This window comes from Camellia sinensis, chromosome 10, assembly GCF_055761805.1.
Source record: "Camellia sinensis isolate YWXY chromosome 10, ASM5576180v1, whole genome shotgun sequence".
Classification (NCBI taxonomy): domain Eukaryota; kingdom Viridiplantae; phylum Streptophyta; class Magnoliopsida; order Ericales; family Theaceae; genus Camellia; species Camellia sinensis.
In genome coordinates, this window is record NC_138970.1 from 61030907 (window position 1) to 61045184 (window position 14278).

At 34.8% G+C, this 14278-nt stretch overlaps 1 pseudogene; it reads left to right on the top strand.

Annotated features, from left to right (window-relative positions):
* Positions 1-12189: 12189 nt before the first annotated feature.
* On the top strand, positions 12190-13945 carry LOC145801136 (uncharacterized; annotated as a pseudogene).
* The last annotated feature ends 333 nt before the right edge of the window (positions 13946-14278 follow it).

Below are 14278 nucleotides of genomic sequence, written 5' to 3' on the forward strand. Positions count from 1 at the left end.
GATAGGAGTGTAAAATTAGCCCGCGGCCTGTGGCCTGCCCAAAACCCGCCTGCGGCTCGTGGGCTGCCCTGGGCGGGCACGGCCCGACCCGTTGATAATGCAAATATTCACATTGACATGTTAACATTCACATTGATAAGAGTATAAAATTAGCCCGCGCCCCGTGACTGCCCGAAACTAGCCCATGGCCTGTGGGCGGCCCGGGGTGGGCCCGGCCCGGCCTATTGACAATGTGAATATTCACATTGACATATTAACATCCACATTGATAAGAGTGTAAACTTGACTCGCGTCCCATGGGCGGCCCGGGGTGAGCCCGGTTCGGACCGTTGACAATGTGAATATTCACATTGACATATTAACATTCACATTGATAGGAGTGTAAAATTGGCCCGTGGCCCGTGGGCGGCCCGAAGCCCGCCTACTGCCCAGGGCAAGCCCGGCCCGACTCGTTGACAATGTGAATATTTACATTGACATATTAACATTAACATTAACATTGATAAGAGTATAAAATTAGCCCGTGACCCGTGGGCAGCCCGAAGCACGGCCTCTGGCCGACGGGGGCCCGGCCCGTTGACAACGTGAATATTCATATTGACATGTTAACATTCACATTGATAAGAGTGTAACATTAGCCCGTGTCCCGTGGCTGCCTAAAACACGCCCACGACCAGTGGGCGGCCCGAGGCGGGCCCAGTCCGGGGGCCGGCCTGTTGACAATGTGAATATTCACATTGACATGCAAACATTCACATTGATAAGAGTGTAAAATTGACTCGCCTCCCATGGGCGGCCCGAAGTCCGTGGGCAGCCCGGGGTGGCCCGGGTTTGGGTCCAGGCCTACCCCGGGCCGCGGGTGAGCTTCGGGCAGCGGACAAGTTACACTCCTATCAATGTTAATGTTAACATGTCAATGTGAATATTTACATTGTCACGGGTCGGGCTAAGCTCGCCTCGGGCGGCGATCAGGCTTCGGGCCGCCCACGGTCTGCGGGCCAATTTTACACTCCTATTAATGTGAATGTTAACATGTCAATGTGAATATTCACATTGCCAACGGGCCGGGCCCGCCCTGGCCCGAGGTCGGGCTTCGGGCTGCCTACGGGTCATGAGCCAATTGTACACTCTTATCAATATGAATGTTAACATGTCAATATGAATATTCACATTGTCAACAGGCCGGGCCGGGCCCGCCACGGGCCGCCCACGGGCCGTGGACGAGTTTCGGGCAGCCACGGGGCGCGGGCTAATTTTACACTCCTATCAATGTGCATGTTAACATATCAATGTGAATATTCACATTGTCACGGGTCGGGCCAAGCCCGCCTCGGGCTGCGGTCGGGCTTCGGGCCGTCCACGGGCTGCGGGCCAATTTTACACTCTTATCAATGTGAATGTTAACATGTCAATGTGAATATTCACATTGTCAACGGGCCGGGCCGCGGGCCGGCTTTTGGCCGTCCATGGGCCGCGGGCTAATTTTATAATCTTATCAATGTGAATGTTAACATGTCAATGTGAATATTCACATTGTCAACGGGCCGGACCGGGCCTGCCCCGGGCTGCTCATGGGCCGCGGGTGGGTTTCGCTCTGCCACGGGACGGGGGCCAATTTTACACTCCTATTAATGTGAATGTTAACATGTCAATGTGAATATTCACATTGTTAACGGGCCGGGCCAGGCCGAGTCGGGCCCGCCCTGGGCTGCTGTCTAATTTTATACTTTTATCAATGTGAATGTTAACATGTCAATGCGAACATTCACATTGTCAACAGGCCGGGTCGGGCCGTGGGCGGGTTTCGGGCAGCTACGAGGCGCGGACTAATTTTACACTCTTATCAATGTGAATGTTAACATGTCAATGTGAATATTCACATTGTCAATAGGCCGGGCCGGGACCGCCCCGGGCTGCGGGCGGGCTTTTGGCCGCCCATGGGCCGCGGCCCAATTTTATACTCTTATCAATGTGAATGTTAACATGTCAATGTGAATATTCACATTGTCAACGGGCCGGACTGGGCCCGCCCCGGGCTGCCCATGGGCCGCGGGCGATTTTCGCGCTGCCACGGGACAGGGGCCAATTTTACACTCCTATTAATGTGAATTTTAACATGTCAATGTGAATATTCACATTGTCAACGGGCCAGGCCCGCCCTGGCTCGCGGGCGGGTTTCGGACCGCCCACGGGCCAATTTACATTCCCACAAATGTGAATTTTAAAATATGAATGTTCACATCATTAAATTGCAAATCGTTGAAAAAATATTTATAAGGGTATCAAAATTAAATATAAGGGCATAAGTGTCCAAGAAAATAGTGTAAATCAAGAAAATGGACTTTATGGAATAAAACTATACATACATGGGACTAAATGGGTTAAAAAATTTCTTCATGGACTTCTTGGATTAAAACACTTCTAAATTGGACTTATCAATAAAAATCCCTATAGAAATATGTCACATAAGAAAGAGAAAAACAATACTTTTATATAAGGTTGTTAAAATCGGAATCCTAGGTAGAATCATTGGGAGGGACTTGTAGATCGGATCGTAGAATTAAAATGAGAATAGTAAGATTCTACTTTCAACGTAAAATAAAACAAAAAAATTATCCATAATGATAATGTAACTTAAATAATTTTAAAATCATTAAAGAAAAATGATAAATTTGATATAATGCATCTTTTATGTCAACATAAATTAGGAGAGATGTTTGGAGAAAGATTTTATAGTCAAATTTCTTATATATTTATAAGATATAAATAATAAGATTTTTTTTTAGTAGGTTCAGAATCGTAATAGAATTTGAATCGTAGTGAGATTCTATATGATTTTATGACTAGGATTGTAGTCACTTTAAAATCCTATTGAATTTAAAATCTTTTTGTGATTCAGATCATTTACCTCAACTAGAATCGGAGGATCCCTACGATCCAGATCAGGATTCTGATAACTATGCTTTTATATATATATATATACTACTGAAAACCTTGCTATGCACGGTATGTGAAAAAATTAATAAAATATTTTTATATAAAATAATATAAATAGTTAGATTTTTGTATGTAAATTATGAAAACAAAAAAGTATTAAAACTTACAATTTAAATTTCACAATTTTATTACAATTTATGCATTAATTTTTAATTTATCACAATTTCAATCATGTAACTTTCAACCCCTTTGTTAGAGTTGTAAACTCGGGTGAGTTCAATCCAAGCAACTCGAGTCAAGCTTGTAATTTTTTAAAAATTAGACAATACAATTTTTTAATTCGGTGAGAACCTATGTAAAATTTAAAATTTTGAATAAATTTGAGTGGACTTGGATAGAAACATCAAATAACTTAAGTAATCGAAACAAAATTGTAAATATAAAATCATTTGCTAATTTATTTTTTTAATAATAAATAAGATCAATTAAAATTTTAATATTAATGAATGAAAGCAAAAAGAATATGCTTAAGTTTTTTCAATAGAATTTTTTTTATTATGTTTAAAAAATACACTTTTTAGAAAGAGATCATCGAATAAGTTGATATTGAAAAAATTACATTTTATATTGGTATAAAATAATTTAAATATAATAAAATTAAATTTCTTACAAAATAAAAGTATATGGATGAACAAAAAGGTAAGAAGAAAATTTAGAATGGTATTCTCATTTGATCTGAAAATAATTCTAGATGACCGATAAATTGTCATCTATAACCCTCATTTTTTTAATAAAAAAGGATATTTAATGAACCATCACTTTTAATAGAAAAATAACATTTATTTATTTATTTTTTAGCAAAAGTCACTTTTTAACCATTTGAGCCCAAAAAAAGTTCATTTTTTATTTTAGTTTGTTTAATTGATAATTGATGAGATTTAAAATAAAAAAAAAAAAAAAGGATTCACCATGTTTCGTAAGTGCTAAAAAAATCTAGATAAATAATAAGAAAAATATTTGAGATTCACAAAAAACACCCACAATTGTATCTACAATAATGTGATATCAAATGTGTCAACTCTTGATTTGCTATACACTCAATGACATCAAACAACTCTCTTGCCACAGCATTGTGGGTGAAAGTGTGAGTACGTAGTATTGCTGGAATAATAAATTATCACGTGTAACTCCTATTTTTTTATTATATAAAAAAATAAGTTTCACCAACCATCACTTTTAATAGAAAAATAATGTTTATTTCTATTTGATTTGGATAAATTACACTTTGCACCCCTACACTTTACACAAAATCTCACTTTAGTCGCTACACATCAAATTATGACATTTAACCCCTTGCACTTTTAGTCAAGTGTCACATTGGCCATTCTGTTAACCGTGAGGCTAACAGAAGTTATCCTTTAGGGAGCTAAATGTCACAATTTTGATGTGTAGGGACTAAAGTGAGATTTTGTGTAAAGTACAAGGGTGCAAAGTGTAATTTATCCTCACATGTTTTTCATGTGACTAACCTCTGTTAACAATGAGGCTAACAGAAGGGTTAAAGTGACACTTGACCAAAAGTGTAGGGGTTAAGTGTCACAATTTGATATGTAAGGGCCAAAATGGGATTTGATGTAAAGTGTAGGGGTGCAAAGTGTAATTTACCCAATTTGATTTTAATAAAAGTCACTTCTTAACTATTTAAGCCAAAAAAAATATTTTTTATTTTAATTTGTTAAATTGGCAATTGAGATAATAAATAAATAAATAAATAAATACCATGTTTGGCAAGTATTAAAAAAATTAGTCATTTTTTAAAATATTTTTGTCATTTGTTAAAAAAATATTAATTTAAAAATTTTATTTTTCAAGTCCTTGTAGTTTAGAAGGATATAACAAAAATTTATAAAATTTAAAACCAAAAATGACAAAAAATAAAAATATAACTTTTAATAGCAATTGATATAATAACATATTGTGATATATCATTATGACATATGTGAATATTGATATCGTTTTAATTGTAGCAACATAATTTAAAGAATAATTTAAATTTAAAATTTTATTTTATAATTTAATAAATGATGCATAAATTAAGGAATGAATATTAATCATATTCCAATTATGGTAACATAATTTAAGGCAGAATCTAAATTTAAAATTTTATTTTAAAAATATAAAATTAATTTATAGACTAATCATATTGTGACACATATTAAAAAAAGTTAAACAAAATCAAAAAAAGGGAAAAAAATAATTATAACTTTCAACTTTAATAAGACGACAACGTTCTGTAATTATAATAATATATAGATATAGATATAGATTAATTAAATAGATTGGCCAATATATATATATATATATAATCTATTTAGTAAATCGAAAAATCAACAATTTTATGATAGAAATTTGAAGAGGATTTTTTTTAAGGTCTCTGGTATTAAATATCTAATATTTTTATAATGTCTAACGTCCCTCAATATCGATCCAGAGAAAATTCGATTTAGAGAATTTCTCTAAACGAATTTTCTCTGGACTTCATAGAGAAATTTTGGTTCACAGAGAATTTCTCTAGTTGAATTTTCTCTGGACTCACAAAGAAATTCTGGTTCAAAGGGCTTCATTATTATTGAGAATTTTTCTGTACTATAAATTTGAATTGTTAAGAATTTCTCTAGACTACAAATCTGTAATTTATTGCAGGGTGTGTAGCACTTGTGTCCTTTAAAGCTTTTGGTAAGTGTATTTGAACATTTATTCTATTTTTGGAATCTTTGGTGTTGTTATGGGTTGGTTTTGGAGGAGTACAATCCGATTTAAACTTGTTGGGTTTGGTTGTTCGCACTTATTCTTGTCAAAAGTTCGTTGGAGACTTAGAAATTTCATTCTAGAGTCGACACTAGCCTTCCTAAGGGTCGACCCTTACCTGTTGGTGAAGTTCTGGAAGTGTTGCTGGAAGATAGGGTAGACACCAGACTAGAAGAGGGTCGACCCTCTTATGTCTGTGTGTTAGTTGTTGGAAGATAGGGTAGACACCAAACTGGGAGAGGGTCGACCCTCTTATGTCTGTGTGTTGGTTGCTGGAAGATAGGGTCGATCCCCTTCTGTCTAAGGGTCGACCCCTGTGTGTTTTTTTCCAGATTTTTGAGGTCCGAATGGGCCCTATAAAGGGGGGTTTTGGGCCTATTATTTTATTTGACCTTAGGGTTTTCCCCACTACTATAAATAGACCCAAACCATTCCTTCTCTCATGATTTTCTTTCTTTTTTTCCTCTCAAACCGTGATCTCTCTTTTCTTTCTCTAAAACTCAACTTTTTCACTTAAATCTCTAGATCTACTCATCTAGAGTGATCTTCTCACCTTGCCTCTTTGAGATACATTGTAGAGCTTCTCGAGGGCTTCATTTTGATCAGAGCAAAACGTTGTTTCTCCTCCGTCGACTTTTGGATTTTTCTTCCTTCTTCCTTTTCTAAGCTTGAGGTAAAGATATTCTACTCTTCTATATGGGTTTTAACATAGATATTGTCATCTTGTATAAACGGTGTGATTTGGGAAGGTTTTTGGTGAATTTTTGGTTGGTTTCTATATATATAAAATAGGGATTTTCTATTTGGGTTCCTTATGGATATGAGAGGTCTTGAACATGTTATGACTTGAGAAGAATTGATGAAATTTGGTCTTAGGTATAATATTTGATAAAGGGAGAGATTTGCCCTAATTTGAATTAAATGAGTTATTTGTATAAATAACGAGATTGACTTGGAAATTATGGAATTGAAGGAACATGTGATTAAATGGTGTAGTTGGATTAATAAATCACTCACTTATGGGAAAAGTTGATAAATTATCTGTTGATAGATTTATTTATCTGTTTATAAATATCTGCTTTGGGCTATCGGTGGAGGATGGCCATGATTGTTGTAGAAATTACAAGATGATTAGGTGAATTGAAACTAATCAATTGGATTATGTCATTGAATATGACGGTTTGATTAAAACATTGAATATGTGATTTAATTGGTCATTGTATATGACAATGTGCTTAAATACATTGTATATGTATCTTTGTTTGGGAGGAGATAGAGGATATACTCCATTGTTTAGGAGGAGATAGGGGATGGACTCCATTGATAATTAAGTTGGCCGGAGTGTCCAGAGTGAAAGTCCCGAAATCTTATATATATTTGGGTGCCAATTCCCTCAGACATAGTTCCGTAAAATGGCAAGAAATGGAAGTGTATGAATAAATGTTTATGATTGAAGTATTGATGAATGAGTTGTAGTCTCATTTTTAATTGTTTAGATGATGATGACCTATGTCCATGAATTGATTTGGATAAGTAAATATAAGTGAATGGAAGTATGGATGTCAATGTTGATTGGTTATGAAAAAGGTGTAAGTTGGTTTTCAAGTGTTAAACATTTATTGGATGCCAATGTTTTAGTTAATTCTCATATACTGTTTAGTATATCTCTACTGGGCTTTGGCTCACCCTACTTGGGACACTATTTTTCAGGTACAGAGGGCATGCCACCTCCAAGGACATAGCTTGGGAGGCTTAGGGATGGAAGACTCCATTTTACATATTTTGTTTGGTGTTAAATGTAAAATTTCAAGCCAATGGCTTTATATGTAAAGAGTTAGAACTCTTCTTTTGTTGTAACCAAGTGTTAACTTGGAAAGCTATAAGCGCTTTGGGCACCTATTTTTGTTGTTTAGAAGTTAAATTACATGCTATAGTTTCAAGATAAATGTTTATGAAAATGTAATGCATGTAATATCTTTTGAAAAGGAAACTCTAATGAATGAAGATATGATGTTTCCCCTATGTTTATGACAATTAGTGAATGGTTGTCTTGTACTTTTTTTGATGGCGTTACAGGGTGCATTCAAAAGGCTTCATTATTATTCAGAAGCAACAGAGAAACAATAATTATAAGCAAACTAAAGAATTTGGGAAAGATGAGAAATGAAGTTGGAAGACGAGAGAAATGCAATTTTCTCTGGTTGATCAATTTTCTTTGGTTGAGTCAAAAAACAATTTTCTCGGGCATGTTTAATGTTCTCTGTGATGTTCAATTTTCTCTGGATTTCTCTGGTTTACAATTTCTCTAGAAGAGAAGAGAGAATTGCAATTTTCTCTGGTTTGATCAATTTTCTCTGGTTGAGTCAAAACACAATTTTCTCTACCTTGAATAATTTTCTCCATGATGTTAGAATCTTGTGACAAAAGGGGATAAAAGAGAAATTTTCAAGTGCATTTTGTTGAGTGATAGAAGTTAGAATCCTATTATTGAAGTAGGATCAGTATTGATTGTGAGTCATTTTTAAAAGATTGTGAATTAGATTGTCATAATGTTGGTATTTATCTCCACAATTGGTTCTAGTTTTCGAGTTGTAGGTTGCATAAATTTGAACTCAAAGAAATTTTAATTTTCTTTGGGTTTAGAATGTCTAGAATTTCTCAATTTTACAGATTTATAGTCCAAAGAAATTCAAATTTTTGTTTCTGAACAATTCACAATTCATTTTGACCAATTTTATCTAGGCTGTAAGACAACAACAAACCAGGGAAATTTGGACAACCACCATTTTCATTTTGAACAATTTTCTCTGGACATTCAGACAACAACAAATCAATGAAAATTGAACAACTACCATTTTCATTTTGACCAATTTTCTCTAGACTGTAAGACATTTAAACAATAACAAACCAAAGAAAATTGAACAACCACCATTTTCATTTTGACCAATTTTCTCTAGACTGTAAGAGAACAACAAATCAGAGAAAATTGAGCAACCACCATTTTCATTTTATCCAGTTTTCTCTAGACATTTAAACAACAACAAGTCAAAGAAAATTGAACAACCACCACTTTCATTTTGATCAATTTTCTCTAGACTGTAAAACATTTAGACAACAACAAACCAGAGAAAATTGAACAACCATCATTTTCATTTTGACCAATTTTCTGTGGACTGTAAGACATTTTCTCTGGACTTTATGCTGGGCAATTAGGATGTGATTCTTCCATTTCAGTGCTTAATTTGCCTCAGTTTTTCCAGTTTATAATGCCAAGAACAACCTATATCCAGACACAACCCAACTAAAGTTTTGCTAGTTTATAATGCCTTAATTTGCTATGGACTGTAAGACATTTTCTCTGGACTTTATGCTGAGCAATTAGGATGTGATTCTATATCTGTGTTAAGGAAAAGAGAGTTTTTAATGAGAAGGTTTGTGAGAGTTTCAAAGTTGAGAAAATTAGTCTATGGTCCTTATCCCATTTTCAGTAATGGATGAAGTCCACAATATTATTTTATGATATCTAAGGTCCCTTAATCCTGACCCTATATATCATAGAGAAATTTGACAAAATGTCGAACGAATCGAGCATGAAAACTTCGGCTTCATCATCATCTCCAACCCTCACCACCACCACAACTGCCACCACCACCATCACCATCATGGTCTTCATCTTTGTCTTTGATAGATTCATACATAGGAAGCTTCATCAGTTTAACTTCCAAATACGAGATTCGGTACGAGGGTGCGCTTTACAGGAAACCCTTTAGCCTTTCTATCATCTCAGATAGACCAAACCATCGCTCGATTCTTCCAACGCTTCTTTCTTCTTTCTCCTCTCTCGTTTCTCTCTAAAATCTCAACCAAGGAAAATACAACTCTATTGAAAAAGATAGAGATAGAGATAGAGATAGATACGAAGTGGTTTCAATCTATTGTCTGTGTCAATGGCGTCGGCGGCAATCTCAGAGAGAGTCCAACTCACGAAGCTCTGTTGGTCGACTTTCAATAATCGAGCCTTTTGCTATAGTCAATTAGAGCTCCACAAGCACGTCATCAAGAACTACGATAAAGCACTACTGCTCTACCCCAAGCATCTTTAAGCTTACATTCTTAAAGGTTTTTTAGTCATATATTCAACTTTTGTGTTATATGTAGCTATTCAATTTTTTTTTTTTTTTATTCCATTGAATTATTAGTGGTGCCCCTGGTGAGCAAAGCAAATTTTAACTTACGGGTTGGTTTTTATGAGGCAAGAAACAATTTTTTGGCGTTTTGTATGGAGACATCCTATCCTACTTGTGCCATTTACGAATTCATTTATGTGGGCATGGCATTACAAACTAGCAAAACTTTAGTTGGGTCTTGTCTGGATATAGGTTGTTCTTAACTGGCAAAATTGAGGCAAATTAAGCACTGAAATGGAAGAATCATATCCTAATTGCCCAACAAAAAGTCCAGAGAAAATGCCTTACAGTCCACAGGAAATTGGTTAAAATGAAAATGATGGTTGTTCAATTTTCTTTGGTTTGTTGTTGTCTAAATATTTTACAGTCCAGAGAAAATTGGTCAAAATGAAAATGGTGGTTGTTCAATTTTCTTTGATTCGTTGTTGTTTAAATGTCTAGAGAAAATTGGTTAAAATGGAAATGGTGGTTGTTCAATTTTCTCTGATTTGTTGTTGTCTTACAGTCTAGAGAAAATTTGTCAAAATGAAAATGGCGATTGTTCAATTTTCTTTGGTTTGTTATTGTTTAAATGTCTTACAGTCTAGAGAAAATTGGTCAAAATGAAAATGGTGGTTGTTCAATTTTCTCTAGTTTGTTGTTGTCTGAATGTCCAAAGAAAATTGGTCAAAATAAAAATGGTGGTTGTTTAAATTTCCCTGGTTTGTTGTTGTCTTACAGTCTAGAGAAAATTGGTCAAAATGAATTGTGAATTGTTCAGAAGCAAAAATATGAATTTCTCTGGACTATAAATCTGTAAAATTGAAAAATTCTGGACATTCCAAACCCAAAGAAAATTGAAATTTCTTTGAGTTCAAATTTGTGCAATCTACAACTCGAAAACTAGTACCAATTGCGGAGTTAAATACCAATATTATGACAATCTAATTCACAATCTTTTAAAAATGACTCACAACTAATACTGATCCTACTTCAATAACAGGATTCTGACTTCTATCACTCAATAAAATGCACTTGAAAATTTCTCTTTTGTCGCCTTTTGTCACAGGATTCTAAAATCTTAGAGAAAATTATCCAAGGTAGAGAAAATTGTGTTTTGACTGAACCAAAGAAAATTGATCAAACTAGAGAAAATTGCAATTCTCTCTTTTCTTCCAGAGAAATTCTAAACCAGAGAAATGCAGAGAAAATTGAACATCACAGAGAAAATTAAACATGCCAGAGAAAATTATTTTTTAACTTAACTAGAGAAAATTGATCAAACCAGAGAAAATTGCATTTCTCTTTTGTCTTTCAACTTCATTCCTTATCTTTCTCAAATTCTCAAGTTTGCTTATAATTATTGTTTCTCTGTTGCTTCTGAATAATAATGAAGCCTTTGTGAATGCACCCTGCAATAAATTATAAATTTATAGTCTAGAGAAATTCTCAATAACAATGAAGCTTTGTGAACCAGAATTTTTTTGTGAGGTCTAGAAAAAATTCAACTAGAGAAATTATCTGTGAACTAGAATTTCTCTGTGAAGTCTAGAGAAAATTTGTTCAGAGAAATTCTCTAGATCAAATTTTCTCTGAATCAATATTGAGAGACCTTAGACATTATAAAAATATTAGATATCCTTGATGCTATAAAATCTTAATATTAGGACCTTAAAAAAAAAAACCCCGAAATATTTTTATAAAATTTAAAATTTAAAAACATAAATAAATTTCATATGATATTATATTTTTTAAGGTATAAATAATTTTTAAAATTTTTATAAAAAAATAATATTTATTTTTATCAAATTAATTTGTAATTTTTTTTTTTAAAAAAAATTATCAATTCTTAAAATCAATAGTGATGCTACATGCACTAATTAATATACTAACACTAATTATAATGTTATTATTGACCCTACTCACTAATCACATTACAAATATCAAAATTTTTTTAAATTATACAATATGGTTGATTAATATACTAGTTAGTACACATTTTAGTATTTATTCAAACCAAAACCAAGATAGCATTATTCAAACCAAAACTGAAAGGAGCAAGAATTTATCAACAATGATTCATCCCACTAAAACCATCATCACTAATAACACTAAATGTATTAAAAAAGTAAAAAAAAAAATAATACAACTACATGATCAAAACATCACATCATTAATGACGAGACCCACCACCACCTAATTAGTGGGAGCACTAATTAGTGCTCCCAAGCATTTTTCAGAATTTATTTGCTACACAGTTCAGTACCTACTACTCTCTCGCTCTCTCTCTCTCCTTGCACGCACAGGGCTGAGCTTGAAGAAGATGTCAAGCAGAAGAAGAAGAATTTCTATTTCTTTCATTATTGGACCAAGAATAGCTTACTACAATCATTGGCTATTAAAACGTACTTCCACATCTCCATCCCTATTTGTTCTGTTTCGTTCTTTCTCTAACACCACCAAAAACCCTACTTCTCCTCCTCAAGGACGGAACCTAAACCTAAAGCCTTACCCAAACAACCATGCAATTTGGGTCCCAATCATCTTCATTCTGCTTTAATTTCCTTCAATCGCATGCTCCGAATGCGACCTTTGCTCCCAATTTCTCAATTCAACAAAGCTTTAGGCTCTATTTTGAAAATGGGTCATTACGCCACTGCTCTTTCTCTTATTCAGAACAAGTTGCAACAGTTCCAAGTTCAGGTCAATATCTGCACCTTCTGCATTGCTATTAACTGTTACTGCCACCTTAATCGAGTGATTTTGGGTTGTCTCTTTTGGGGACCCTCTTCAAACGTGGTTATACACCTGATGTAACTACCTTCACAACTCTGATTAATGGACTTATTTTGCAAGATAAAACTCCTCAAGCTGTGGAGTTATTTAAGAAATTAATGAGAACTAGAGAAATTGAACCCGACGTGGTTATGTATGGAACCATTGTCAATGGGCTCTGCAGAACGGGGAACACTATCAGGGCTGTTAGTTTGCTTAGGATAATGGAAGAGGGAAGTTGTAAACCTAACACCGCAGTGTATAGCACGATCATTGACAGTCTTTGCAAGGATAGAATGGTGGATGATGCTCTCAAACTCTTTTCTACAATGGATGAAAAGGGTATTTTCCCAAATGTTGTCACTTATACTTCTTTGATTCATGGCCTATGTAATTTTGGCCGGTGGAAGGAGGCTACCAGAATGTTTAGAGAAATGTTGGATAGTGGTATTGCTCCAGATGTTCATATGTATAGTGTGTTGCTGGATGGATGTACCAAGGAAGGGAAGATGAAAGAGGCAGAAGGGGTACTTGAAGTCATGATAAAAAGAAATGTGGATCCTACTGTAGTCACATACAATGCTTTAATGGATGGATATTGTTTGCAAGGCCAAATGGATGAAGCAATTAGAGTGTTCAATACCATGGTGGCCCAATGTTTTTAGCTATAACATTCTAATCAATGGATATTGCAAGAAAATGAAAATAGATGAGGCCATGCATCTCTTTCGAGAATTGCCTCGAAGGGGGTTGAAACCTGACAATGGAACTTACAGTGCTATGTTACGGGGTTTGTTTCAAACAGGTAGATGTGGAGCTGCTCAAAAGCTTTTAAATGATATGCAAACTGCAAGCATAATTCCAGATTCTCAAACTTATGGTATCTTATTGGATGGGTTGTGCAAAAATGGGCACATTTCTGAAGCACTGTCATTATTCCAAACGATGGAAAGCAACAATTTACATCTTAATGTTGTTATGTACAATATTCTCATTGATGCATTCTGCAAGGATAAAAAGCTTGATACTACAAGGGCCCTTTTCAATAACCTTTCTTCCAAGGGATTACAACCTGATGTTAAGACATACTACGATGATACAAGGTTTTTGTGAAGAAGGCCTACTGCGTGAAGCTAAAGAGTTGTTTGTTAAAATGGAACATAATGGTTGTTTGCCAAATGATGTCACTTACAACACTATTATCCGAGGATTTATTGGACAACACAAGTCCTATGAGGTATTAATACTGGTTGAGGAAATGGTTCAAAGGGGTTTTTCAGCAGATGCATCCAATTCTTCCTTGGTCATAGATATACTTTCAACTAAAGGACAAGATCCTGCTCTCCAAGAAGTGATAAAGAAGTTCATGCCCAAAGATAGTCATGAAATCCAAGAGATTGAGTAAAGTGCCTAAGCTGTGAAGGTAAAGCTACACACATATTATAACATATATTATTAGGTGAAGCTCCCTTTGTTTTTGTTTTTTTTTTGGCTATATATTGGCATGGGCTTATACTTCTCCATCAACTATTTTGAACTTGTTGCTACATGACTTTGCAACATTATTTTCACATGTAGATTCTTGTAGACTA